The 23,155-nt window shown below is 48.1% G+C and overlaps 1 protein-coding gene across 1 annotated transcript in view; it reads right to left on the minus strand.

Annotated features, from left to right (window-relative positions):
- The window catches only part of LOC115164298 (methylcytosine dioxygenase tet3), a 42,565-nt gene extending 29,925 nt beyond the window's left edge, over positions 1 to 12,640 (minus strand). The window contains exons 1-2 of the mRNA XM_029716625.1: positions 12,436 to 12,640; positions 11,582 to 11,641 (exon numbers count right to left, since the gene is read on the minus strand). The gene's annotated coding sequence lies outside the window, so the exon portion shown is untranslated. The remainder of the gene's footprint in view (positions 1 to 11,581; positions 11,642 to 12,435) is intronic.
- Positions 12,641 to 23,155: the final 10,515 nt, after the last annotated feature.

The following is a 23,155-nucleotide window of genomic DNA, read 5'->3' on the forward strand; positions in this document are numbered from 1 at the left end:
TGTCTTTTATACAGGTAACAAACTGAGATTAGGAACACTCCCTTTAAGAGTGGAAATTAGCAAAGTGAGCACTCTGCACTCGAAACACTGCAGGGTACCCACTCTGCAAAAACTGGTCGAATAAACATTGTTTCCACGTCATTTCAACCATAAAATATAATGTGATGATGTTGAATTAACGTGGAAAAATAATTGGATATGGAAAGTCATCAGCGTAAGGGAATTTAGTCTTTTCTTTCACCCAACTTTAGCTAAATCCAATGACATGGTGAAATGTTTTGTTGATTTTACGTTGAATTCACATTAGTTGACAACTCAACCAAATGTAAATCAAAACTAGTCGTTGAACTGACGTCTGTGGTCAGTGGGTCGCTCCATAGCAACAAGTGGTCAGCTGATGTACTAGTGAATAATAACAAGACAGTGCTGGTTTAATGAGGGGGCCTAAAGAAGGAGAATGTGATGATTTAAAAAAAACAGAAGGGCAATTCAAGTAGGAGTACTCTATTTGAGCATGAGGTGCGTGGTATGTGGTAACAGAAATGAAATAATTATCTGACTAGTTCTCAGATTTATCAGTAGATGTGATTCCACATCTCAAGTCCTCTCTCTTTCTCTCTCTCTCTCTCACAAAGCATTGTATTGGCCTTGTAGGAGTGATGACAGAATAGTGTGAGTGCAGCTGGGGCCGTGTGTTGTGTTCACCTCTTTCTACCATGACTAAGACGGACTGACTCATCTTTTCCTTCAAACAATCACCCACACACACTGACAAAGAAAACACACACCCCCTCACACACAAATCAACACATGTACGCGTTTACTGTATCAAGAAGGCACAGGTGGTGGGTGAAACTCGAAGATGAAAAAGATTATACATGACAAACAGAATGTATCATTTATTTCTACAGGGTACAGAGGAAACCAGCTCTCAGTGTTGAGGAAACAGCAAATATAAGACAGCATGTAAGTCTAGTGGCTGATGCAACCACGCTCAGCCTTATACGCTCAACCTGATCTCACCTTATTTGTAGGGAGGCTTGTGTCAGAACATACCATATGTCACATCTTCTAAAACAACAGAGAGGTCTAGGGAGTGTACAGTACAAGTCTTCTAAGGAGTAACATAGCCTAGGCCAAATACCATCAATAGATTAGACGGTCCAGCCACCCAAATTAGATCATTGCTCTAGGTTCCTGACAGAGCAGAGACCAACCCCCAACCTAATGTTTTCCTGTCAGTCCCCTGACCCCATCCCTCCATCCCCCGACCCACGTTACACACCCTACTCCCTTCCAGCCTCATGCCATCAAGGTCATCTGTTCTGATACACACTTCATGTGACACACACAGAGAGAGAGAGAGAGAGAGAGAGAGAGAGAGAGAGAGAGAGAGAGAGAGAGAGAGAGAGAGAGAGAGAGAGAGAGAGAGAACACGCAAACCGGGGAGAACACGCAAACTGGGGAGAACACGCATACTGGGGAGCACACGCAAACTGGGGAGCACACGCAAACTGGGGAGCACACGCAAACTGGGGAGCACACGCATACTGGGGAGCACACGCAAACTGGGGAGAACACGCAAACTGGGGAGCACACGCAAACTGGGGAGCACACGCAAAGGCTCTCTGCGGAGTACAGGCTGGCTGGCTTGTGTAACACACTGTTGCACCCTCTACAACTACTGTGATTATTATTATTTGACCCTGCTGGTCATCTATGAACATTTGAACATCTTGGCCATGTTCTGTTATAATCTCCAACCCGGCACAGCCAGAAGAGGACTGGCCACCCCTCATAGCCTTGTTCCTCTCTAGGATCCTTCCTAGGTTCTGGCCTTTCTAGGGAGTTTTTCCTAGCCACTGTGCTGCTACACCTGCATTGCTTGCAGTTTGGGGTTTTAGGCTGGGTTTCTGTACAGCCCTTTGTGACATCAGCTGATGTAAGAAGGGCTTTATAAATATATTTGATTGATTGATTGTGCTCTCACTCACACGCATAAAATGACTGAAGGTGGTCCCAAGTGGCTCAGTTAGTGGAGAATGGTGCCTGCAACGCCAGGGTTGTGGGTCCAATTCCCACGGTGGACCAGTATGAAGAAAGAAAAAAAAGTATGAAAATGTATGCTCTGGATAGGAGCTTCTGCTAAATGACTCAAATGTAAACAAGGGTCATTGGGTATGGTGAGTGGAACTGAAAGTGTAGCATAGAATACAAATATCTGAGAATCTATCCTCATCTTTCTGCTCACTCTTTCTCTCTGTTTTTCCTTCCTTTGTCTTATTTTATCTCTCACTCTACACTCTTAGAAAAAACAGTTACGTTTTTTTAACAGGGTTTCAGTTGTGTGGCGCCAGACATTTGACAGGCAGCATTTTAATTTACCGGACATTTGAGAAATTTACCGGACCCACATGCATTGGGTGCGTAACCTGATTAGGACGTCCACCCACGTTGCTCAGAATGACAGGAATCACATTTTGATGATGGTAATTCATATTAACAGAACATGCAAATTGAGGATGAAAGGATGTGCCGCCCTTCTTACCGAATTCTGATGGGCACTTTGAACATGTTAGAATAACTGTCCACATTTACTTTTCCTCAACCAACAAGATGAGTAACGAACAGCAGAATCACTAGCCTATGTCAATCTACTATCACCCATGGCAGAAAAGTGTACCTATTGTATTGGTCAGCTTGTCAAGAAAAAGCCTATTCCAAACCGACTCTGGGACAGTTGTGGGACGATAGATCCCAAATTCATACAACTAGGCTACATTTTCAAAAAACGTTAAAAGGAATGAGTCAGAGGCAACAGATCAGAACTTTTAGCTTAAAATGTTGATAGACTATTATTTCTTCGCATTATAAGCGCAACAATGCACACAAGGCAGCAGTCTACGCGGGAATGTTCGTTCCATAATGCAATTAGCAGGAAAACACAGTTGTCAAAAGGGCACGGCACATGCGAGCGGTTTCATGTGACAGAGAGGTAAATATCAATTTGAAATTTAGAAAGAGGTGAGATCTAATAGGCAAAAAGTAGCATGGGTTGCTAATATGACTTGGATTGTGCCTTGGGCTACTGGACAATGAAAGAAAGTTGATATAAAAAATAATTGCCTCCACAAATATGATCTGATTTTGGCCAGGCTACTTTGTAGCAAGGTAAGACATGCCTCATAATATGTCTAAAAATGTTCAGGTTTCAAACAATTAAGTATATGTTTTCAAAATGCATACTGCTTCCAGCTCATTGCAAAGTGTTGTGTGCCGCGCTGATGAAGCCTGCCTTCCGCTGACTATGTATTTGCTGTTTGAGATGCTGTAGCAGTGGCTCTCGCGGTGTCTGACAGATGTTTTGCTCAAAGGCTCTGTATCTGTATGCCGTACACGTGTGATAAATAAAATACACTTTACACGCCACGAATTCAATTCCATCAGATTATGCAAAATTAACCTATAGACCGATAAGCATGACCAGTCAAATGTATTTCCATCGACTGGTATGTCCATCAATGAGTAGGGAAAAAAAACTATATTATTTCGCAATTCGATTTTTTTTTCTTCTTCTCCCTGACAATTGGCCAGCGGCAATTTTATTTATCTGCTTTTCAAAACAAACAAAAAATTGCCCAAAAGCCAGCTAATACCGGTTAACGGAAACCCGAAGTTTTTACTATTTCTCTGTCTTTCTCCATCCGTTTCTTCTTTCTCTCTCTCTTTTTTTCTTTAACTCTGTCCCTGTCCTCTCCTCTGTGTTGTCCCTGACCTGTGAGCTCCTCCTCTGCTCTGGGCAGGGACAGACAGGTGGACAGAGAGAGAGAGAGGGACAGAGATATGGACAGACAGGGGGGACTGAGAGGTACAGACAGATAGACAGAGAGGGACAGAGAGGAACAGGGAAGTGTAGGGTGGCAGTGTAGGGTATCCACCGTGTCATAGCTCCTGACTGCCCTTCCTGACACATGGCACGTGCAAGTCAGCACGCACACACACCCAGCCCAGCTGGGAGGGAGAGGTCTGCCTGCCTGCCCCACTCCACCACTCCTCACAAAGAGAAGGGGAGAAAGGAGGAGAGGAGGGAGGAAAAGGGAGGGGGAGGCCAGGGCGGAGCCACCAAAAACACTCCAGCACCAGCAGAGGGGGAGGAAAGTGAAGGAGGAATAGTGTTTTTGAAAGACTGGTCTTTGTGGGAAAGACTTTGGACTGAATGAAAAATAGAGGGAAATATGAGGAGGCAAGGAATGGGTGGAGGGAAGAGGGTGGAGAGAGGGGGGGGAATGGGTGGAGAGAGGGGGGGAATGGGTGGAGGGAAGAGGGTGGAGAGAGGGGGGGAATGGGTGGAGAGAGGGGGGGGAATGGGTGGAGGGAAGAGGGTGGAGAGAGAGGGGGGGGAATGGTGGAGGGAAGAGGGTGGAGAGAGGGGGGGGGAATGGGTGGAGAGAGGGGGGGAATGGGTGGAGGGAAGAGGGTGGAGAGAGGGGGGGGAATGGGTGGAGAGAGGGGGGGAATGGGTGGAGGGAAGAGGGTGGAGAGAGGGGGGGAATGGGTGGAGGGAAGAGGGTGGAGAGAGGGGGGGAATGGGTGGAGAGAGGGGGGGAATGGGTGGAGGGAAGAGGGTGGAGAGAGGGGGGGAATGGGTGGAGAGAGGGGGGGGGAAGAGGGTGGAGAGAGGGGGGGAATGGGTGAGGGGAAGAGGGTGGAGAGAGGGGGGGGAATGGGTGGAGGGAAGAGGGTGGAGAGAGGGGGGGGAATGGGTGAGGGGAAGAGGGTGGAGAGAGGGGGGGAATGGGTGGAGGGAAGAGGGTGGAGAGAGGGGGGGGGAATGGGTGGAGGGAAGAGGGTGGAGAGAGGGGGGGAATGGGTGAGGGGAAGAGGGTGGAGAGAGGGGGGGGGAATGGGTGAGGGGAAGAGGGTGGAGAGAGGGGGGGAATGGGTGGAGGGAAGAGGGTGGAGAGAGGGGGGGGGAATGGGTGGAGAGAGGGGGGGAATGGGTGGAGGGAAGAGGGTGGAGAGAGGGGGGGGGAATGGGTGGAGAGAGGGGGGGAATGGGTGGAGGGAAGAGGGTGGAGAGAGGGGGGGAATGGGTGGAGAGAGGGGGGGGAATGGGTGGAGGGAAGAGGGTGGAGAGAGAGGGGGGGGGAATGGGTGGAGGGAAGAGGGTGGAGAGAGGGGGGGAATGGGTGGAGAGAGGGGGGGGAATGGGTGGAGGGAAGAGGGGTGGAGAGAGGGGGGGAATGGGTGGAGGGAAGAGGGTGGAGAGAGGGGGGGGGAATGGGTGGAGAGAGGGGGGGAATGGGTGGAGGGAAGAGGGTGGAGAGAGGGGGGGAATGGGTGGAGAGAGGGGGGGGAATGGGTGGAGGGAAGAGGGTGGAGAGAGGGGTGGAATGGGTGAGGGGAAGAGGGTGGAGAGAGGGGGGGAATGGGTGGAGGGAAGAGGGTGGAGAGAGGGGGGGGAATGGGTGAGGGGAAGAGGGTGGAGAGAGGGGGGGAATGGGTGAGGGAAGAGGGTGGAGAGAGAGGGGGGGAATGGGTGGAGGGAAGAGGGTGGAGAGAGGGGGGGAATGGGTGAAAGGGTTTAAAGTAGTAGTGAAAATAATACCCTTACATACTGTAGTTGACAAGACAGTAGAATTGATAGCAGATGATGTCACTAGTGCGATGAGGTTATACTGTTTAAATCAGTACTAACATTCAGTTGGAACACTTTGGGGAGGAGTCTGACTTGCGACCCATCCATCAAAGACAGACAGACAGACAGACAGACAGACAGACAGACAGACAGACAGACAGACAGACAGACAGACAGACAGACAGACAGACAGACAGACAACAAACAGTACAGCAGTACAGGGAGGGAAAATATTAGCGAATGAAACAACTACGGTGCAACAACATAACACCTAGGAGGAGGGTTACACTGTGAGCGAAATAGAGAGAGAGCGAGAGAGGGGGGGAGAGATAAAGAGAAGGCGAGAGAGAGAGAGAGGGCTAGAGAGGGAGAGGGAGCTAGAGAGAGAAATATCTAGAAAGGGGGTTAAAGGGAAAGCATAGGGAGAGAACCTTCCCCAGCCCCTGCACGGCGGCGTGTTGCTAACATTAGCTCCCCATATGTTCAAGCCAAGTGCAGCCCGTTTTATAAGGTCCAGCGATCTCCTTGCCTGTAGCGCTGCAGAGAACCTAGAGCACCAATCGCCTTGCTCTGTGTCGTGCTTTACATCACCTACTACGTACCCTACATATCCAATAACCATGACGTTTGTTGTAAACAAACATTTTCAAGCCACTTGAGGCCATACTATATCGCCTATAAGTTTGTAGTCTACACTCGTAGAAACAAAAGGTGCTATCTAGAACCTAAAAGGGTTCTTCGGCTGTCTCCATTAGAGAACCTTTTGAAGAACCTTTTTTAGTTCCATGTATAACCCTTTCAACAGAGGGTTCAACATGGAACCCAAAAGATTTCTACCTGAAACCCAGACGTGTTCCACCTGGAACCAAAAAAGGTACTTCTATGGGGACAGTTGAAGAACCCTTTTGGAAGCTTTTTTCCCCCTAAGTGTTTAGCCGATAGGATCCATGTGTTTTCACACCAGACTCCAATACTGTATCATGAAAACTCAAAACAGAGCTACAGGGATAACTTGTAAATCCTGACATGCAGTCATGGTTTGGCGGAGAAAGGCTGTGGATTGGCTGGATTCATTACAGTACTATACACACAGAGCTGGTTCCCAGTCTCCGAGAGAGGTGAGAATTTAAGACATGAGACAACAGCCTCCTACTCCTCCCTCCATTCATTTTTCATTAACCGTGGCAGGCAGCGGTGCTCGGGCCGCTCAGCCATTCTGTCCTCCAGGAGAAACCAGACGCCATCCGGCACGGACGAGAGCCACAACACTTCAACCACACAGGGCACCGCCAGTGATCCATGCCAGGACTTAAGCCAAGCCACGGGCACTCAGTCAGCCCCACAGACAGGACCCGTGAGGGGGAAGAAACATGACTGGGAACTGGGACGAGCGTCTGTTATAGAGCATTAATTAGAAAAGACACATTACAAGAGAGCTGTTGATGACAGTCAATCCCTTCTTGACATTTGAGTGGTCCCTGGAGTCTGCATCAGGGGAGGTGAATTAGTGGGTGAATACAGAACATGAATCAAAATGTCATTCAGGATCCCACTGGGGCTCAGTATGTTTCCTGCACATCTTGGTCGGTGAGTAATACGGGGAGACAGACACTTGATTTGAAGTGGTTTGCATAACGGTTTGATGATTTCTGAGTAATAATTAGAGAATATCTGACGTAACCAATGGAAACGTAACCATGAGGAATGATTGTTCGTTGTGCTCGACAAGTTTCGTTCTTAAGACGCATGCGAGCTGTCATCTATAGGACCCAAGTGCATTGAGACTCATAACGGAAAGCACTGACACTCGGTCAATCACATTCAAACAATCGGCTCCATTTCTGTCCAATTCCTCTACACGTGGGCACTAGAAAACCCCACCTCCTCAATCCAACAAACTGTAGGTAGATATTTGGCAACAGGCATCAGGACCATGACTACGTTTCCATGCACAGTAATAATTCAACATTAAACTGTGCATGGCAGTGGGCAGATAACGCAATAGTCACCTGCTTTTCTGAGCAATCTTTTGAATTATTAGGACATGTAAACAACTTAAATCGGTGTTCCAGGGGTGTATTTGATCTGCCTATGTGTTAGCACCAGCCCGAGCGAGCCTCCCTCTTTTGCGCGAATGAAGTGAGTTCAGAACAACTGAATGTATGAAGTGAGTTCAGAACAACTGAATGTATGAAGTGAGTTCAGAACAACTGAATGTATGAAGTGAGTTCAGAACAACTGAATGTATGAAGTGAGTTCAGAACAACTGAATGTATGCGTCTTAGAAGTAGTTTTCACATACAAACTTTATATGTCCGAACTCAGAATCAAATACGCTTCCCAAAAACAACATGGTCGCTGAGGTGGAACGTTTATTTTGATCGAGCGATCGAGCAATTTTCTGCAGTCCCATTGGGTAGCCCGATTTCAGATATGTCCATGTAAACAGGATTATTGGGGAAATTGATTTTGAATTTTTTTGCAAAGCATGTAAATGTTTTAATTGAACTATTATATTAATCTGACTATCCACAGTAATCGCATTATTGTGTGCATGCAACCGTATTCAGTGACAGGTCAACAACAACAAAAAAGACGCTGAATGTAACTAACCTGGAACACCACAAGCTTTCTGTAAATACTACACCTACAGATACTGCTACCCCCCCCCCCCCCCCACACACACACACACACAACCCATCTCATCACAGTTCAAATTACAGTGATGTCATCTGCCACTCACTGTTACCACATAAACTAGGTCACGGTTAACCCTTTCTAATCTAATCGAGGGTGGGGATTCCACAACATGGCTGTGTTCCAAATGGCACCTTATTCCTTATATAGCTAGTGTTTGACTAGGGCCCATAGGAGCAGGTTGTCATTTGGGACACAGCACGGTTCAACCAAACCTGCGAGCGCTGTACTTTCCATTTGTAATCAGAAACACAATGACTAATTCATGTCTTTGCTCCATCTACCTTTCCGGTAAACAGTCTACGTGTATTTGCGCATGGTGCAAGTGCACGTTTGATGATTGAAAAGGAAATAAGTGCATATGAAGAGAAATCACGCCAGCACAGTCTGTTGTAACCTCTCACGTTGCTCTAGTGTTTCCTGAAGAGCTACTACAGAGACCAGTAACCCTTCTAGTGCTGAAACTAAATGTTAGAAAATAGCAGTGTATACTTCAAATGTATACATTATATGTACAGTTGAAGTCGGAAGTTTACATACACCTGAGCCAAATACATTTATACTCAGTTTTTCACAATTCCTGACATTTAATCCTAGTAAAAATTCCCTGTCTTAGCTCAGTTGGGATCACCACTTTATTTTAAGAATGTGAAATGTCAGGGCGTGACAATAATAGTAGAGAGAATGACTTATTTCAGCTTTTATTTCTTTCATCACATTCACAGTAGGTCAGAAGTTTACATACACTCAATTAGTATTTGGTAGCATTGCCTTTAAATTGTTTAACTTGGGTCAAACGTTTCGGGTAGCCTTCCACAAGCTTCCCACAATAAGTTGGGTGAATTTTGGCCCATTCCTCCCGACAGAGCTGGTGTAACTGAGTCAGGTTTGTAGGCCTCCATGCTCGCACACGCTTTTTCAGTTCTGCCCACAAATGTTCTATGGGATTGAAGTCAGGGCTTTGTGATGGTCATTCCAATACCTTGACTTTGTTGTCCTTAAGCCATTTTGCCACAACTTTGGAGGTATGCTTGCAGTCAATGTCCATTTGGAAGACCCATTTGCGACCAAGCTTTAATTTCCTGACTGATGTCTTGAGATGTTGCTTCAATATATCCACATATTTTTCCTATCTCATGATGCCATCTATTTTGTGAAGTGCACCAGACCCTCCTGCAGCAAAGCACCCCTACAACATGATGCTGCCACCCCCGTGCTTCACGGTTGGGATGGTGTTCTTCGGCTTGCAAGCATCAACATTTTTCCTCCAAACATAATGATGGTCATTATGGCCAAACAGTTTTATTTTTGTTTCATCAGACCAGAGGACATTTCTCCAAGAAGTACGATCTTTGTCCCCATGTGCAGTTGCAAACCGAAGTCTGGCTTTATTATGGCGGTTTTGGAGCAGTGGCTTCTTCCTTGCTGAGCGGCCTTTCAGGTTATGTCGATATAGGCACAGTCAACTTAGTGTATGTAAACTTCTGACCCACTGGAATTGTGATACAGTGAATTATAAGTCAAATAATCTGTAAACAATTGTTGGAAAAATTATTTGTGTCATGCACAAAGAAGATGTCCTAACCGACTTGCCAAAACTATAGTTTGTTAACAAGAAATTTGTGGAATGGTTGAAAAAAATATTTTTAATGACTCCAACATAAGTGTATGTAAACTTCTGACTTCAACTATGTATATATATACATATATATTTGTATATTGTATGTGTACACTGGAGAATTAAAGAGTGAAAACTTGATTTTTATAGAGTGCTTCTTCAACAGGGCGTTGTTTGTGTGGATGTATGAGCCAGTCTTGACTATTTTCCAGAATGATCCTTGAATCATGACAACAACAGATGGTGACCAACAGCCTTAGCTGATGAGAAGTATGTGTCAGCACTTGGACTTTAAGAAGTTCACTGAGTTCAAAAGTAGCATGAAAACCAATTCCCTGACTGTCTGAACATGTATAACTGAAACCGAAGATCATTAGCACAACAAGAAAAGCCTACGGCTAAATTTGAATCTCCTTCCTCATATTCAACTGATCATCAACATGCCAAAACTCAACTTTGACAACCGATCTTACAATGAAAGAATCCATTCAAAAACAAGACATGCGTCAGAATACTGGACATTGATTAGCTATGCCAGTCTCTATAAACAGATTGCCAGTTCAGCGACAGCATGGACGCAATCCTCCGTCTGAACCCATAGCTCAGAGATTTACCTCGTATATAAACACACAAGCGTGCCACGACTTGGCAGACCAGAGAACAGCAGCGCGCCAGCACTTAGAAGCCACGTGCTAGAGGTTACTATAGTACACACACACACACACACACACACACACACACACACACAAACACACTCTGCCAGATAATCATGTGCGCATGCGTGTCTGTCTGACTCACTAACTTTTACTCCCTCGGTTGACTTCTGAACTCTGAGAGGAGGGCCCGCTCCCTGGCTCCTGAACCTGTGGGTACGGTTCCTCCTCTTCTCCTCCTTCTCTCCTCCTTCCCTCATCCTCCTCCTCCTCTCGCTGGCCGCCTCTCTCATCACATGCCTGGCTCTGCCGCCAATCTCCGCCCAGCCCGGGACGCTTTAAACCCGGCCCAGCCTCGCCGCCTGCCACTTAATCACAGCGACCTAGCACAAAACGCAGCCGCCAGATAAAGCCTGCGCTCGGAGCTAGCAGCCATGCAGCCAGCTACAGGGGGAAGATAACTAACTACACACTGCACCGCGCCACAGTATAAGTCTGTTCACACGCCTGCCTTTAAAGGCCTCTCCTCTCCTGTGAGACGGAGCTCAGACAACTCTGAACACAAACCACACGTGGTCACCGGCGTGAGTGGCCAACATACAGATGACATGTGGATGTCTATTTACGGTCTGTCTGTTTGTTGATCAAGGGCTAGTTAAAGCTCCCTGATATAAGTGCACGCATGCGCACACACACACACACACACACAAACACCGGTTTCTGCAGCACTATATGCCCTTCCTCCCTTCTAACGTCTGCAAGCCTCCTACAAACAGAACAGACACACGGGGAAATCGCAGACAGATGACAGCCCAGTCAGTGTATCTGTAAGTGCCCCCCCCCCCCCATTGCAGTAACACAAGGACTGAAGCCCTCCAATCCCACTAATAACCCAGAAATACAGCACATAATACGCCATCTGACAGACTAGCTCTGTCTCCACGGTATCTGCTCCAGGTGGAGTCTTCCTCTTACCTCTGTTGCCAGACTGGGCTTTACCGACCAGGCTTTACTGTAGTCCTCAATATGTCCCACCTTTCCAGCCATTCAGGAGAGTGAGAAAGGGAGAAGGAGAGAGAGGGAGAGAGGGAGAGAGAGAAATGGGGGGAGAATAACAATCAATCGAACAATGCGACAAGAGCTTTCCAACGAGACGTGTCAATCCAGACAACATGAGCGCCTAAAGAATACCCCGTCTATATAATCCCCTTCTCATATTCTCTCCTCCTGACAGGAAAGGAACCTAACACATATCACTTCTATTTGCCTTCAAATGGCAAGCCAAGCCGGCGCTTCCCCACTGCTCTGAGCGAGTGTGAGAGACAGTGAGAGAGCAAGGATTCTATTTTAATGATAGAATTATGTAATGCATCATGAACGAGGAGGATAGCCTCTATTCACGATTGTAGCAATGTGCCTTTGAATATCACCATGACAACATATACATATACCATATTTCTGTAAATGGTCATGCATTATAACGGCTTTATAATTCATATACATTATTCATGTATAGATTACTGTCAATACGATGATAATAACACGTTTAAAGTATCAACTCCAATACACTACAAAGGGGTTGTAACAGTAACAGCAGTAATAATGGAAGTCCTGAAACAATGAACACAGAATAGCAGCAGTGTACATTGGATATGCCCCTCTAACCACTTCTAGCTGTTTAGAGTGCCGGCAGTGTTTTGTCTCCAGCTAACCCTCCTGGTCTCTCCACCCCCCTCTCCTCTATCTCAAATAAACCCCACAGACTCCCCTCTCTCTCTCCCGGCTCTCTGTGTCCCTGTCCGGCATTCTGCCTGGTAATTCATATTTACCCAGTGTGCCAATCTGTCTTGGTGTGCTGCTCTCTCTCTCCGTCGGATGGCCGTATCCCCATCAGAAGACTCAAGCTCCCTCTCGTCTAACCTCTACTATCACACTCTCTCTCTCTCGCTCTCTCTAGTCTGTGCTCCAACCCATTCAGGAAGCCATCTTGTGTTTTTAATCCTGTTTTACATTAGCCCTAGTACACACACATTCTCTCCCTCCCTCCCTCCCTCCCTCCCTCTCTCTCTCCCTTCCTCCCTCCCTCCCTCCCTCGTTCCCCTATGCTAATAGGTCTACCGCACACGCACGCACGAGTGAGGATTTTTTTTCAAACCCAGCCTCTGTGATCGTTTTCACTGCTGCTCTACACACTACCTCCCCCCGTTCCTTCTCCTTTCTTTAAACCCCCCTCCTCTCTTTCTCAGTCTTTCCATCGAGTAAAACTAACTGCACTCGTGATGTGAATACACCCCCCCACCCGCTCTTCAACAATACACTCGCATGAACACGCACACACACGGCCGGCGCAAACGTCACGCTACACACCGCACACAAAGAGAGTCAAGCAACCAATCAGCAGCCGGCCTGAGCTCTGCTGCTAGGGTGAAAGAGAGAGAGAGTGAGAGAGAGAGCGGGAGAGAGGGAGGGAGGGGGGGTGGCTGTGTATGCTTGCTTGCACATGCAGTCCTATATCGAGTTAGTGAGAATAACACAGAGAAAGAGAGAGAATGAGAGAGATAGACGGAAGGTGGACTGGGGGATGGGACCTCTCTATGGCTGTCAATTATCTCCTTGAGCTCGGCTTCCCTAAACAATGCCTCTGGTATGTGGTATCGCTGAGGACCATCTGTGTCAGGGTTGCCTGCAATAACTGGACTGGACTAGTGCACACACACACTCACGGACACTCACACACACACACACACACACTCTCTCTCTGTGTACCGGGGAACAGACACTTACACAGCACCACAGCCATTTAAACATGCTGACTCAAGATTCACACACGCTGACATAATGTAGCAAACATTTCTGAATTGTGCAAATGTATGGACATTTGTAAAAACGTAACACAAGGTAGAATATGAAACGTATTTTTGTACCGTGTGAACACTGCGTTGCACAGGTCATTGACAAAAGTTGAAATGAAATGAAAGAAAACACACTGCCTAATGAGTATCATTCTGATAGACTAAATAACCCCCCAAGGTTGTACAATAAAATAACATCCCCTCCATTCTGAGTTGTTCTCTTTTAGGAAACTGACCCTACGAGATGAACATACCGATCATATTTAGGAGGTCTGGGGGGGAGTGTTTTGTTTATGTTGGTTTAAAGGGAGAGAGATCTGCTAGTACCGTCTCAGACGCAGGTAAAATATGCTCTCGGTTTAGTTTTCACTGACTCTAGTAATGTGCCTCAATGCCAGCCAACTACTGAACAAATTTGTATCTGGGGTTTACCAGTATCTTCTACTTTCAAGTCTAGGTGAAGAGGGACAAGTGGCCGTTATAATTTCCAAGCTTCACAGAGTGCCAGGCAACTGTAGCGACGGTGTATATGGGCTTACCTGGATTCATTGTTGTTAGTTACACAGGTTTACTGGCAATCTCTTTTGAGAGAAGTGTAGAAACATTATAAACAGCCATTTAGTCAAAAGAAAAAAGCACAAATCACAAAAATAAAGAGAACGAGTTCATGTTGAAGACAGAGAGAGAGAGAACGACAGAGAGAGAGAACAACAGAGAGAGAGAGAGAACGACAGAGAGAGAGAGAACGACAGAGAGAGAGAACGACAGAGAGAGAGAACGACAGAGAGAGAGAGAACGACAGAGAGAGAGAGAACGACAGAGAGAGAGAACGACAGAGAGAGAGAGAACGACAGAGAGAGAGAACGACAGAGAGAGAGAGAACGACAGAGAGAGAGAGAACGACAGAGAGAGAACGAGAGAGAGAGAACGACAGAGAGAGAGAACGACAGAGAGAGAGAGAACGACAGAGAGAGAGAGAACGACTGAGAGAGTGGTAGTAAAACAAGCAGCCAGTCAGTGACACAGCGTTTGTGATGCCTGTCTGAGCCTCAGCCTCTTATATGGCTGGCGTGGAAATTCCCTGCTCTGACGTCACTCAGAGTGTGTGTGTGTGTGTGTGTGTGTGTGTGTGTGTGTGTGTGGAGTGTTTGTAGTAAGCGGTACAGCAAGAGCAGCTGTGCAGCGTGTTTGTGTTATGGGTGGCGACCGAGCAACGTCCTGTATCTGCCGGAGTGCCGTGGTCCCGTTGTGTGGCACGCTTAAATTATCCCTCCAACATGAGTGATACAAATATCTGTAATGAAGTCCGTTAGCCTCGACTCAGGACACGCGACTCTAACGCCGGAGGTTTGTGGACCACTCTGCCTTACGTAGTGTAGTCTATATCTCCAACTCATCTCAATACTCAGCACTGACTGATCTGATTACGCTGCACCTGGCCTCCCCAGACAGCCCTCCCCATTTTCTCACACACACACACACACACACACACACACACACACACACACACACACACACACACACACACACACACACACACACACACACACACACTCACTCACTCACTCACTCACTCACACCATCTGCTCAATGACATTACTGTAATCCTGTTGTATAAATAACCCCCCCCCCCCCCAACTCAATCTCAGCTAATTCCCACATACTCTGCATGTCAGTCTCCCTCACCCCCACAAATGACAGATTATTGTCTGGTAACCAGGACGTCATCATCCTCCCTACCAACTTTGGTTACAACAAACTGAACAAGTGAAGCAAGAATGAGTGGTGTTCAGTCTGGTGTAACCAGGGCTACCAACCCGGCAACCCTCCAATATTCTCCTCACTCACCCAGACCTGTGACAACCCACTCCCACTCCCACACCCCTCTAGATTAGGACAAGAATCAGGGGGAGGGAGACTCATTACAATCCCTTTAACAATGAGTTGTAAAAATCAGCAACTCATAGTGAGGAGGGTATGGGGAGGAGTGGAAAGAGGTGGCCGGCTGTAATTACAACACTATTAACAGTATTAATTAACTAACACTCTGACTTCCCACCCCCGTCCCCTCTGTCCTCTTCTGTCCTGTCCTTCTCCCCTCCTGTCCTCTACTGTCCTGTCCTTCTCCCCTCCTGTCCTCTACTCTCCTGTCCTGTCCTCTACTCTCCTGTCCTTCTCCCCTCCTGTCCTCTACTCTCCTGTCCTCTACTCTCCTGTCCTGTCCTTCTCCCCTCCTGTCCTCTACTCTCCTGTCCTCTACTCTCCTGTCCTGTCCTTCTCCCCTCCTGTCCTCTACTCTCCTGTCCTGTCCTTCTCCCCTCCTGTCCTCTACTCTCCTGTCCTCTACTCTCCTGTCCTGTCCTTCTCCCCTCCTGTCCTCTACTCTCCTGTCCTGTCCTTCTCCCCTCCTGTCCTCTACTCTCCTGTCCTGTCCTTCTCCCCTCCGTCCTCTCCTCTCCTGTCCTTCTCCCCTCCGTCCTCTCCTGTTCTGTCCTTCTCCCCTCCTGTCCTCTACTCTCCTGTGATGTCCTTGTCCTGTTCTCTCCTCCTGTCCTATCTAAATGACCTACCTGGGTTATTTAGCCTTGGGATAAACAAAAGTGGCAGTAGACATATAAACACCATATGCATCTTTAAAGACAGAGTAATGTACATAGGCTATACTAGTCTTGCGTGGCCGTCCTTCCAAATGATAAGCCTGGCCTCCTATGCCTAAGACAATAGAGGTGTAAACACCACGAGATGTGTGGCCAGACCTCGTGTCTGGAGAGGAGAATAATGGACGGAGATGATGGGATGTGGTTGCCAAGGCAATGGGGACACAGTTGGTGGACCCACACAGGGGCCAGAGAAGACAGAAGAGGAGAGGGGGATGTGAGGAGAGAGAGATGTTCAACCTCTGCTCAATATAGTTCACCTAAAGAGCACAGCTACAGCTTCCTCTCTCTGTCTATCCTACTCACTGCTGGCCTAACCATTACAATCTTACACTGTAAATAGAGTTAAAGTCGGAAGTTTACATACACCTTATCCAAATACATTTATACTCAGTTTTTCACAATTCCTGACATTTAATCCTAGTAACAATTCCCTGTCTTAGGTCAGTTAGGATCACCACTTTATTTTAAGAATGTGAAATGTCAGAATAATTGTAACGCTTGTCGTAAGGAGTAGACCAAGGTGCAGCGTGTTGAGTGCTCATGATAAATATTTATTATTAACTCAGAACACTATACAAAAAACTATAAACAACGGAACACGAACATCATGTTCTGCAGGCTTCACTGAGCAATACAAAAACAAGATCTCACACAGAAGGAGGGAAAAGGGCTGCCTAAGTATGATTCTTAATCAGAGACAACGATAGACAGCTGCCTCTGATTAGGAACCATACTCGGCTCAACACAAAGAAATAGAAAACATAGACTGGCATAGAATGCCCACCCCACATCACACCCTGACCTAACACAGAAAAAGGAAAAATAAACGGCAAGCTAAGGTCAGGGCGTGACAGTACCCCCCCAAAGGTGCGGACTCCCGGCCGCAAACCTGAACCTATAGGGGAGGGTCCGGGTGGGCATCTACTCTTGGCAGCGGCTCTGGTTTGGGGCGTAGCCCCCAATCCGCCCGCTGATCCCTCCGCTCTTGTGTCTCCGGAGGAACCAGAGCGTGGATCCTCGCCAGAGGCTCAGAACTGGAACCCCCGCTGGAGGTTCTGGACTGCAGACCGCCGCTGAAGACTCTGGACTGCAGACCGCCGCTGAAGACTCTGGACTGCAGACCGCCGCTGAAGACTCTGGACTGCAGACCGCCGCTGAAGACTCTGGACTGCAGACCGCCGCTGAAGACTCTGGACTGCAGACCGCCGCTGAAGACTCTGGACTGCAGACCGCCGCTGAAGACTCCGGACTGCAGACCGTCGCTGGAAGTTCCGGACTGGGAACTGTAGCCGGAAGCTCTGGACTGGGGACTGTCGCCGAAAGCTCTGGACTGGGAACTGTCGCCGAAAGCACTGGACTGGGCAGGCGCACTGAAGGCCTAGTGCGTGGAGCCGGGACATGTGGCACCAGACTGGTGACACGCATTTCAGGGCGAATGCGAGGAGTAGGCACAGGACGTACCGGGCTGTTGAGACGTTCTGGAGACCTGGTGTGTATAGCCGGTATCAATTGTTTTGGAACTTCCACACACTTCTCAGGACGAGTACGGAGGGCTGACTCAGGTGGCACCAAACTGACGACACGTTCCTTTGGGAAAAACTTGTGCATCCTCCACCAACTCAACAACTCTCCCATTTCTCTCTTCTCCAAATTCTCCCTCTTCTCCCGGATTGGCTCTGGTTCACTCCAAGGCTCCGCCGACTGCTTCATGTGCCCCCCCCCCCAAAAAAAAACTTTTCTTGGGGTTTCTGTAGCCTTCCTACCCGACTTCGTAGCTGTCACCCCTTCCGCCTGCTTCCCTGGCTGGCTCTTTTCTCCTGCCACTATTCCTTCCAAAGTCCACGATATATTCCTCCTAATTTCCTCAAAAGTTCACTGGTCCGCCCCACGCTGCTCGGTCATATTGAGGTAGGATCTTCTGTAACTCTCTTCATAAGGAGTAGACCAAGGTGCAGCGTGCTCATGATAAATATTTATTATTAACTCAGAACACTATACAAAAAACAATAAACAAAGAAACACGAACGTCACGTTCTGCAGGCTTCACTGAGCATTACAAAAACAAGATCCCACACAGAAGGAGGGAAAAGGGCTGCCTAAGTATGATTCCTAATCAGAGACAACGATAGACAGCTGCCTCTGATTAGGAACCATACTCGGCTCAACACAAAGAAATAGAAAACATAGACTGGCTTAGAATGCCCACCCCACATCACACCCTGACCTAACACAGAAAAAGGAAAAATAAACGGCAAGCTAAGGTCAGGGCGTGACAGTACCCCCCCAAAGGTGCGGACTCCCGGCCGCAAACCTGAACCTATAGGGGAGGGTCCAGGTGGGCATCTACTCTTGGCAGCGGCTCTGGTTTGGGGCGTAGCCCCCAATCCGCCCGCTGATCCCTCCGCTCTTGTGTCTCCGGAGGAACCAGACCGTGGATCCTCGCCGGAGGCTCAGAACTGGAAACCCCCGCTGGAGGTTCTGGACTGCAGACCGCCGCTGAAGACTCTGGACTGCAGACCGCCGCTGAAGACTCTGGACTGCAGACCGCCGCTGAAGACTCTGGACTGCAGACCGCCGCTGAAGACTCTGGACTGCAGACCGCCGCTGAAGACTCTGGACTGCAGCCGCCGCTGAAGACTCTGGACTGCAGCCCGCCGCTGAAGACTCTGGACTGCAGACCGCCGCTGAAGACTCTGGACTGCAGACCGCCGCTGAAGACTCTGGACTGCAGACCGCCGCTGAAGACTCTGGACTGCAGACCGCCGCTGAAGACTCCGGACTGCAGACCGTCGCTGGAAGTTCCGGACTGGGAACTGTCGCCGGAAGCTCTGGACTGGGGACTGTCGCCGAAAGCTCTGGACTGGGAACTGTCGCCGAAAGCACTGGACTGGGCAGGCGCACTGAAGGCCTAGTGCGTGAAGCCGGGACAGGTGGCACCAGACTGGTGACACGCATTTCAGGGCGAATGCGAGGAGTAGGCACAGGACGTACCGGGCTGTTGAGACGTTCTGGAGACCTGGTGTGTATAGCCGGTATCAATTGTTTTGGAACTTCCACACACTTCTCAGGACGAGTACGGGGAGCTGACTCAGGTGGCACCACACTGACGACACGTTCCTTTGGGAAAAACTTGTGCATCCTCCACCAACTCAACAACTCTCCCATTTCTCTCTTCTCCAAATTCTCCCTCTTCTCCCGGATTGGCTCTGGTTCACTCCTCGGCTCCGCCGACTGCTTCATGTCCCCCCCCCCAAAAAAAAAACATTTCTTGGGGTTTCTGTAGCCTTCCTTCCCAACTTCGTAGCTGTCCTTCACTGCTTCCGCCAGCTTCCCTGGCTGGCTCTTTTCTCCTGCCACTATTCCTTCCAAAGTCCACGATATATTCCTCCTAATTTCCTCAAAAGTTCACTGGTCCGCCCCACGCTGCTCGGTCATATTGAGGTAGGATCTTCTGTAACTCTCTTCATAAGGAGTAGACCAAGGTGCAGCGTGCTCATGATAAATATTTATTATTAACTCAGAACACTATACAAAAACAATAAACAAAGAAACACGAACATCATGTTCTGCAGGCTTCACTGAGCAATACAAAAACAAGATCCCACACAGAAGGAGGGAAAAGGGCTGCCTAAGTATGATTCCTAATCAGAGACAACGATAGACAGCTGCCTCTGATTAGGAACCATACTCGGCTCAACACAAAGAAATAGAAAACATAGACTGGCATAGAATGCCCACCCCACATCACACCCTGACCTAACACAGAAAAAGGAAAAATAAACGGCAAGCTAAGGTCAGGGCGTGACAGTACCCCCCCAAAGGTGCGGACTCCCGGCCGCAAACCTGAACCTATAGGGGAGGGTCCAGGTGGGCATCTACTCTTGGCAGCGGCTCTGGTTTGGGGCGTAGCCCCCAATCCGCCCGCTGATCCCTCCGCTCTTGTGTCTCCGGAGGAACCAGACCGTGGATCCTCGCCGGAGGCTCAGAACTGGAAACCCCCGCTGGAGGTTCTGGACTGCAGACCGTCGCTGAAGACTCTGGACTGCAGACCGCCGCTGAAGACTCTGGACTGCAGACCGCCGCTGAAGACTCTGGACTGCAGACCGCCGCTGAAGACTCTGGACTGCAGACCGCCGCTGAAGACTCTGGACTGCAGACCGCCGCTGAAGACACTGGACTGCAGACCGCCGCTGAAGACTCTGGACTGCAGACCGCCGCTGAAGACTCTGGACTGCAGACCGCCGCTGAAGACTCTGGACTGCAGACCGCCGCTGAAGACTCTGGACTGCAGACCGCCGCTGAAGACTCTGGACTGCAGACCGCCGCTGAAGACTCTGGACTGCAGACCGCCGCTGAAGACTCTGGGCTGCAGACCGCCGCTGAAGACTCTGGACTGCAGACCGCCGCTGAAGACTCCGGACTGCAGACCGTCGCTGGAAGTTCCGGACTGGGAACTGTCGCCGGAAGCTCTGGACTGGGGACTGTCGCCGAAAGCTCTGGACTGGGAACTGTCGCCGAAAGCACTGGACTGGGCAGGCGCACTGAAGGCCTAGTGCGTGGAGCCGGGACAGGTGGCACCAGACTGGTGACACGCATTTCAGGGCGAATGCGAGGAGTAGGCACAGGACGTACCGGGCTGTTGAGACGTTCTGGAGACCTGGTGTGTATAGCCGGTATCAATTGTTTTGGAACTTCCACACACTTCTCAGGACGAGTACGGGGAGCTGACTCAGGTGGCACCAAACTGACGACACGTTCATTTGGGAAAAACTTGTGCATCCTCCACCAACTCAACAACTCTCCCATTTCTCTCTTCTCCAAATTCTCCCTCTTCTCCCGGATTGGCTCTGGTTCACTCCTCGGCTCCGCCGACTGCTTCATGTCCCCCCCCCCCCCCAAAAAAACATTTCTTGGGGTTTCTGTAGCCTTCCTTCCCAACTTCGTAGCTGTCCTTCACTGCTTCCGCCAGCTTCCCTGGCTGGCTCTTTTCTCCTGCCACTATTCCTTCCAAAGTCCACGATATATTCCTCCTAATTTCCTCAAAAGTTCACTGGTCCGCCCCACGCTGCTCGGTCATATTGAGGTAGGATCTTCTGTAACTCTCTTCATAAGGAGTAGACCAAGGTGCAGCGTGCTCATGATAAATATTTATTATTAACTCAGAACACTATACAAAAACAATAAACAAAGAAACACGAACATCATGTTCTGCAGGCTTCACTGAGCAATACAAAAACAAGATCCCACACAGAAGGAGGGAAAAGGGCTGCCTAAGTATGATTCCTAATCAGAGACAACGATAGACAGCTGCCTCTGATTAGGAACCATACTCGGCTCAACACAAAGAAATAGAAAACATAGACTGGCATAGAATGCCCACCCCATCACACCCTGACCTAACCCAAAAAAGGAAAAATAAATGGCAATCTAAGGTCAGGGCGTGACAATAATAGTAGAGAGAATTATTTATTTCAGCTTTTGTTTATTTCATCACATTCCCAGTGGGTCAGAAGTTTACATACACTCAATTAGTATTCGGTAGCATTGCCTTTAAATTGTTTAACTTGGGTCAAACGTTTCGGGTAGCCTTCCACAAGCTTCCCACAATAAGTTGGGTGAATTTTGGCTCATTTGTCCTGACAGAGCTGGTGTAACTGAGTCAGGTTTGTAGGCCTCCTTGCTCGCACACGCTTTTTCAGTTCTGCCAAGAAAATGTTTATGGGACTGAGGTCAGGGCTTTGTGACGGCCACTCCAATACCTTGACTTTGTTGTCCTTAAGCCATTTTGCCACAACTTTGCAAGTATGCTTGTGGTCATTGTCCATTTGGAAGACCCATTTGCGACCAAGCTTTAACTTCCTGACTGATGTCTTGAGATGTTGCTTCAATATATCCACATATTTTTCCTATCTCATGATGCCATCTATTTTGTGAAGTGCACCAGACCCTCCTGCAGCAAAGCACCCCCACAACATGATGCTGCCACCCCTGTGCTTCATCGTTGGATGGTGTTCTTCGGCTTGCAAGCATCAACATTTTTCCTCCAAACATAACGATGGTCATTATGGCCAAACAGTTCTATTTTTGTTTCATCAGACCAGAGGACATTTCTCCAAAAAGTATAATCTTTGTCCCCATGTGCAGTTGCAAACCGTTGTCTGGCATTTTTATGGCAGTTTTGGAGCAGTGGCTTCTTCCTTGCTGTTCGGCCTTTCAGGTTATGTCGATATAGGACTCGTTTTACCTTGGATACAGATACTTTTGTAACTGTTTCCTCCAACATCTTCACAAGGTCCTTTGCTGTTATTCTGGGATTGATTTGCACTTTTCGCACCAAAGTAAGTTAATCTCTAGGAGACAGAACGTGTCTCCTTCCTGAGTGGTATGACGGCTGTGTGGTCCCATGGCGTTTATACTTGCGTACTATTGTTTGTACAGATGAACGTGGTACCTTCAAGCGTTTGGAAATTTCTCCCAAGGATGAAACAGACTTGTGGAGGTCTCCAATTCTTTGGCTGATTTCTTTTGATTTTCCCATGATGTCAAGCAAAGAGGCACTGAGTTTGAAGGTAGGCCTTGAAATACATCCAAAGGTACACCTACAATTGACTCAAATTATGTCAATTAGCCTATCAGAAGCTTCTAAAGCCATGACATAATTTTCTGGAATTTTCCAAGCTGTTTAAAGGCACAGTCAACTTATTGTATGTAAACTTCTGACCCACTGGAATTGGGATACAGTGAATTATAAGTGAAATAATCTGTCTGTAAACAATTGTTGGAAAAATTACTTGTCTCATGCACAAATTAGATGTCCTAACCGACTTGCCAAAACTAGTTAGTTAACAAGAAATTTGTGGAGTGGTTGAAAAACGAGGTTTAATGACTCCAACCTAAGTGTATGTAAACTTCCGACTTCAACTGTATATACTGAACAGAAATATAAACACATCATGTAAAGTGTTCGTCCCATGTTTCATGAGCTGAAATAAAAGATCTCACAAATTGTCCATGCGCACAAAAAGCTTATTTCTCTA

The sequence above is a fragment of the Salmo trutta genome, chromosome 27, assembly GCF_901001165.1.
Source record: "Salmo trutta chromosome 27, fSalTru1.1, whole genome shotgun sequence".
NCBI classification, from domain to species: Eukaryota; Metazoa; Chordata; class Actinopteri; order Salmoniformes; family Salmonidae; genus Salmo; species Salmo trutta.